General features: G+C 36.0%; 1 protein-coding gene across 19 annotated transcripts in view; it reads right to left on the reverse strand.

Annotated features, from left to right (window-relative positions):
• Window positions 1-6609, reverse strand: part of LOC140047394 (uncharacterized) — a 65354-nt gene extending 58745 nt beyond the window's left edge. For 14 of the 19 annotated variants that reach the window (XR_011844937.1, XR_011844934.1, XR_011844940.1 and 11 more), the window contains exons 1-2: window positions 6559-6609; window positions 5150-5255 (exon numbers count right to left, since the gene is read on the reverse strand). The gene's annotated coding sequence lies outside the window, so the exon portion shown is untranslated. Of the gene's footprint in view, window positions 1-5149; window positions 5261-6558 lie in introns of all 19 variants that reach the window. The other 5 variants (XR_011844946.1, XM_072092404.1, XM_072092400.1 and 2 more) reach the window with 4 other exon arrangements.
• Between the last annotated feature and the right edge of the window lie 405 nt (window positions 6610-7014).

Below are 7014 nucleotides of genomic sequence, written 5' to 3' on the forward strand. Positions count from 1 at the left end.
GGCTCAAGATTTCTGGTGGTCAATAATTTAAAATTTGCATGCCTTGTCAAGTTGATCCATGGGGGAATAATAATATTCCATTTTATACAGTACTGTATTTCTGTTTTGTAGTCATACAGAATTTCAACTCAATCTACAGTACAAGGAGTAATTAGGTAACATTATTTATTGTAATTACATTTCAGGACCCAAGTGTAAATAAGGAAACTTTTCTTGGCTATCCTTGTGATCTCCATGTTGTCATCAAGGTCTGTTCCTTTGCCAAATTTTTTCTTTTTTAAGTGGTATTTTAATATTTATGTAACAGTATTTCAATTGACCTTGATTGCTTAATAAAGAAACTTTGACCATTAACATGCAGAAGACAAAAGCACTGGAGGAGATGCACCAAAAAGAGAGTAAATCCTGCGCCTTAGTGCAAAAAGAGTAGACCAATTAAGAGAGAGATTAACTGTAAATAGACCAAGAAAACACAATTCTTAATTTTCAAGTCTTAACTCACAAGTAAACGAACAGGAAAACTGAATATATATATGAATTGAATTAGACAACTATGTATTTCTTACTTGATTAGTCACTTTTTGTATTATACTGTATATTTAGACAACTTTTATTTTAACTTATAAATAAAATGGACTAAAGTTTGACCTTTTGACCAACCTTGAACCTTTGGTATTAATTTAACTGCAATGGGCTGTTTATAAAACTGTCCAGATGCCAGCTAAAATAATTAGGCTTTGGTTTATGGTCTCAGGGCCTGTTTCTGCTGAGCAGAAATAATCGATTATTAACCGTTTATTTTTTTAATCGATTATTTTTGGGCAGCAGAAACGGCGCAAAATAAAATAACCGATTAAAAATAACTGATTAAAAACACTCAATCCATTGCGTGTTTTAATCGATTATTTCTTGTTTTAACCGATTATTGCGGAGCAGTTTTGAGCTGCAACACAAATAGCGATTATTGACCTCACTTTGACCTCTAGAGTATGACAAACTTATTCACGTAAAAGCATGCTGTTTTGCGCGATATCGACGACGATCAGCAAAACCACGATTGCGATGTATACCGAATAACAATCAAATGTAACATTTGATTTTTATTATTTTGTGGGGGAGAATTATACCGAGAGACTCCAGGATTCTGTGTTACAAGTACACCCGTTACATACCACCAGTCCAGGCTAACGATGTTTTACATGTCATTTTTTAGGCCTGTTGTCTGTTGACTTGTTCCGGTAGAAGTATATAGCCTATAGGCCTAGCAGGCCGAAGGTAGAACCAACGAACGGCGAAACAAACTTTTTTCGCCGACGTGTCCTTATTAATATAACATCATTATTCTGTTGTATGTGGTACGGTAGTATGCCTAGATGTTTATTTTACAAATAATATAGCTTTACGCAAGAGTAATTTTTAATCCTACATGTGAGAGTTTTAGGCAGCGATACGATGTTAAAACAAACCAACTCTCATCGGCCTTTCATAACTTGAACTCCGCTGTGGGGGAATGATGACGTGATTTTAAAAACCGATTACCTGAATAACCGATTAAAGTCTTAGCAATTTTCAATTGCAACGCGATTATTTTTGTGGTTTGCGGTGACTGGAAAAAATCGATTATTTTGATTTTTTCAGCAGAAACTGACCTTCATCAGGAAGCAGATAGGAATTTGAGTAACTGTACTTTGATAGCTAAAAGAATGATATGTACTTTATGTAGTAATATTATACAATTAATCTTAGTGATTATACAGATTGTTAAAGAGCCGACAAAGTATGCCTTTTTAACAAATTATTTCTGAAATAGTAACACATTATATGCCTGATCCAAAAAATTAAAAATCATTTTAATATACAAAAAAAATATGATTTATCAAAATAAGCCCTGCCCCCTAGAAACTGGCCGACTGGAATGTCAATCACTGTGACTTCAGAAGAAACATGCCACATGCTGATGTCAGAGATGTTCACATATGGCATCATTTGACGAGTGTATATGCTGTACTGAGATCATAGCAATTAGAGAGACTCGAGAAAGAGACCAAGAGGTGACAGGACCCCTTACGTGTATAACGGAACATCCCGAAAGAAACCAAGAGGTGACAGGACCCCTTGCGTGTATAACGGAACATCCCGAAAGAGACCAATAGTTGACAGGACCCCTTACGTGTATAACGGAACATCCCGGATTTGATCCGTATGCCTAAACTACGCTCGCGCTAAGGTCAAATTTTCGTTCGCCAAAATGGCGAAAGGTTTTGAAAAACATTAGCCAAATTGAAAATCCTTTAGCCAAATTTAAAAAAAACCATAAAAATTCGAAAAAATGTTTATTAATATTAAATAAATAATGCATGTATTTTTTTTATATTTTATTTATATTTTATTTCTATTACATTTATATTATTATTAGGTATCCCAATGAACCTGATTTTCGTTAACGGGATTTTAACACGTTCGTGAAATTTCAAAAAGTGACGTGTCTTTGAAGTTAAAAATACACTATTTCTTATGTACCCATGAGAATAAAAATTATATGCCTGGAAAGATCTTGTTTAAGGGATTATTTTTATATATTTATAATCTATGTTTATTAAATATTTTAATAGAAAACGCGAGTTAAAAATGAGGTACAAAAGCCGGCGAGCCGAAATCCGCGTGCTAAAAATAACTTTGGAAAACACCTACCCATTTTCGCACCCGATCGCACGAGGTCCATAATAGGTGGTGGAGTAATTTTTGTTGCATGTTATCAGGCTTTAAATACTCTTTATTTTGATATGTAAATCGGTTATTATTATTATGTACATCCGCCTCAAATGTCAATTTTAACGATAAAAATTGAATTTTTGAGTCTTTCTCATTATCAAAATCTGGCTAATTTAGTATTGAATTGAAGCTAATTTATATTTCTGTTTGATAAAACACATCGTTTTTTACTTTGCGTGGACCTCGTGCGAAGAGGCCAACAAGACCAACCCCTGAAAAAAATAATCCCTACCATAAATATCAGTGTTTACCATTTTCCTTACGGGGGATTCAGTTCTCCGCTTATTACTAAATTACCGTCGCCCAGGCAATGTGCATGGTATGCATGTATTAGCGCGTTAATTAATGATTGGATAACCCCCGCAGTGGACTGTTCCATTTTCTGAACTAGTCTTCGCCGCACACGAGGCATGTCGAAAAATGTCACCTCTCATCATGGAATATTTGCTTCGAAACGTCAATTTTACCGATTTATTAAATTATTTAATAATTGGAATATTTATCAATCTATTATATAAAACAAGAAATGTACCGCAGAAATTTAAGAAGCTTTGAATTTGCTATGCAGCGGCCGTAACCCATTCTATGTAGGCGGCCGAAACGCGCTTTGGCCATGGTGTTGCCGTTGCAGTATACGCTGTTTCTTAGCTATTCAATTTAAAGCCCAACTTTCGGTTAGAATAATCGAAAGGGAAATAAAATTAAACATGTTAACATTATGCTATTGAGGTAATTACTTTGTTAAATTTAAAATTCCCCTTTTTAAATAACAGAACAGCCTCGTTTACGGAAGTATTCGTCCACATGTTTCTGTTTACATTTTCTTCTCAAAGTTCATTTTCTACGTCGAAGAATAGGGACTTCCCCTTTTATTCGCTCATCATCACGTCGACGACGGCCGGCCACGAACCAATCACATTAACTGTGTGTCATTAAAACGTCATCGAGGCACGCTCTGCGCATGTTTAAACAGAACTAAAAAAATTAACACGGCGATCGTGACGTCGTCACATAAAATGCTGTTGTGGTAAAAAGTGTACCCGAGTCAGAAAGTACCGAAGTGTGGCGAATTCTCGCTCCCATAAGAAGTCACGCCGACCAGGCTAGGCCTAGGCTTGGAAATGTATTTTCGCCAATTTGGCGAACGAGGCAATAATTATTTTCGCCAAATGGAGACTCCAGTCGCCATTGGCGAATTGGCGAGCGGTTAGCGCGAGCGTAGCTAAATGTCTGGACTTTGCAACTTTCAATTGGGAGAGGGAGAAGACATCGTAACAAGTCAATAAATGAGAGTACAACCAAAACAATATAAATTATCAATGATTTATGTATAATATGTACACTTGCGTCATCGTGATAAATTAAAACATATTGTTATGAATATTTCGTGATCATTAATCAGTTTCCTGATGATAAAATTGATCAACCCAATATATAGTGTACCACTGTTATCGCAGTACACCACAATGCATGATACTGTATTTTCAACTGCATTCAATTATTTTTTAATTGATTGCAATTCATTCATTTCTCTCTATTTCGAACTTCATATAAACAGTAATATTTTTGAGAATTATTCTTCGGAGTTAAACCAAGTACCGGTACTGTTTAACTCCGAAGAATATTACCTCACAATACGACATGAATTTATTTTAATAGTAAGATAAATTTTATTTAAAAAAACATTTTCTTCTGTTATAGAAAATACAGACATGGATATTTGGGTAGATGCAACCGCACTATACTGCCAGCCTGCGAAATCACAACTATTAGAAACCATTTCCAGTCAGAGGCATATGTTGGGTTCAAATATCCAAATATTTAGAAATAGGAGTATGGCAGGTCTTAATAAATTGTTCAATTTTGTAAATTAAATAAAGTTTTCACAGAGTATGATTTAGTACCTGTAACAAGAGGCGTATCAGGCCAACCAACAGCTAGCTGAATGCACGAGGCATTTATCTTTTACGTAAGATTACTTTCATTTAGAACCACAAGCAGTACATTGATGGCAGCAACACGGACTTCTTTTTGTGTTATACCTACTGTACACTGTACCTTCTGTATCTTTATTTATGATGCCGATATGTGAACTATGACTTAATAAGGCCTACTCTAGCTGGATACTGATTGGTCTCACTGGGCCTAGCCTAGCCTGCTATACGACTATGAATGATGTCCAAGAAGAGCCATGCCTTTTGCAGGCCCTCCTGGCCCTTCCTTGTCTAGCTAGGGGCCTACCTCTAATCTAGGATAGATTGCATCCGGCCTGTGTTTTTGGAACCAGTTAGGTGGTTTATGTGAGATAGGAAGCTAGCCGTGCTAACTAAAATGCATATCTTTAAATCAGAAAAGAATTTGTTAACTCGTAACTCACCGTACACCACTCTAAATTAGAAACTGGTGGGCCGGTCGTGGCCCTCTATTAGCCTCCCTCGTCTTCTGAAATTGTCTTTTAAATAGTATGGTAGTGTCAACTTCTACTGTACTGGCAGAGAGAGCATTCCATGAATTTACGACTCGTTGGGTAAAAAAATTACTACGGCAATTTAATCGAGCAATAATTCTTTTCACTGTGGCTAAAGATACGGTACCGTATCCTAACTTCCGTTTGCTAAAGGTACGGTAAAATTGCATTACGTCATAGTCAGCCAATGGGGTGTGGTACGTGTGTGACGTCATCGTATAAGGACTTGGGGTTTTTTTTCATATCGCGAAAACAGTGATCAACCGGCGTCTTAACATTTTCTTTATTATGCTTCATTTATCGCTATTATCCCCGTCGTCTGACAAAACTAAATGTAGCCTAGGCCTACGTCTGATATTATTGATAGGCTAAAATATGTTGATTTTAATTCTAGAATACAGAAATTTACCGTTTCAAAAGAGGTCTACTACGTACTATAACCATGCTATATAGCCTCGGTATATGAGTTTGTTTGCCAAGCTGGGGCCAGCTGCATGTGTGCGCTGATTTCTGTGACTTAGACTAAGACCTGGGAGCTAGGCCTATTGTCTAAATCATAGTATTTGAGGGCCTCTTTATTGTCCGCATTTGCTTTTTGTTTATGGTCACCATCTGTAAACAAAGTTTATTAAAAAATATAGGCCTAAATAGGCAGTTTGTAATAAAAATAAAACCCTCATAGTAACTATAGGCCTATGGACGAATGAACTAGACGCAACACAATTTCCAACATTGAATTATAATTCCTTTACTTCTAATTTGGCTATCAACATATTTCTACTGTAGTGCAAGTGTTTAATGTTGTATAATGAAATAATATTTGAGATTGAGTGCATGATTTTAGTCTTTAGTAAACGGAAGTTAGGATACGGTACCGTATCTTTAGCCACGGCGTATTCTTTTTCAATTTAAGTTTATGACCCCTAGTGGCGGGAATGGTATATTCAGACTTTTGAAAAAGTAAATCACTATCAATAGGCTATAGCCTCTTTGTTGGAAAGAAAATTATATATTTGAATCAAGTCCCCTCTATGTCGTCTTTCTCCTAAGGTTGTTAAATTAAAAACTTTTAACCTATCTGCATAGGGCATGCCATGCAAACTAGGTGGTAGCCTAGTTGCTCTCCTCTCTAAACTTTTTCTAATAATAGAATGTCTTTCCTTATTAGTTGAGGAGACCATGCCTGGACTGCAAATTCAAGATGAGGCCCGACAAATCTAATATAAAGCGATTTAATCATATCAACTGATTTATATTTAATAGATCTTTTAAACAAAGATTAAATCTATAGCCCAGAAGATGCTGTACTTAGTACTTACAAAACCTACGCCTAACCTTCAACACTTGCCTCCACTCCGATCCCCTGCTGCTGACGAAAAGATACTTGCTCTCTCCTCACACGCAAACGTGTCCATGACTAGACTATACCAATTTCCCTTATGGGGAACCAGTACTACCTATGTATGTAGCATAATGCACTACGCATTATCGACGCATATCCTCTTTGGAATAAAATATCAGGCATTGTGCTTAATGTGTTTATACCAACAAAACAAATATAAAATTGAAGTACCTTCAAATTTTTAAAAAAATTAATAGGCCTCTTGGTTGATACCATTATCATTTATTTTTTATTCCCTATCTCGAGGTACGGTATTCATAGCGTCATTTCGACGATCAAGCATTCTCTACTTCTACGGAGCGCCATTTATGCCTTTATTTACTTACGAAATAGAAATAGTACTTCGGTAGCTGCTCCAGTGGACCAAATTTAG

The sequence above is a fragment of the Antedon mediterranea genome, chromosome 4 (genome assembly GCF_964355755.1).
Source record: "Antedon mediterranea chromosome 4, ecAntMedi1.1, whole genome shotgun sequence".
NCBI lineage: Eukaryota > Metazoa > Echinodermata > Crinoidea > Comatulida > Antedonidae > Antedon > Antedon mediterranea.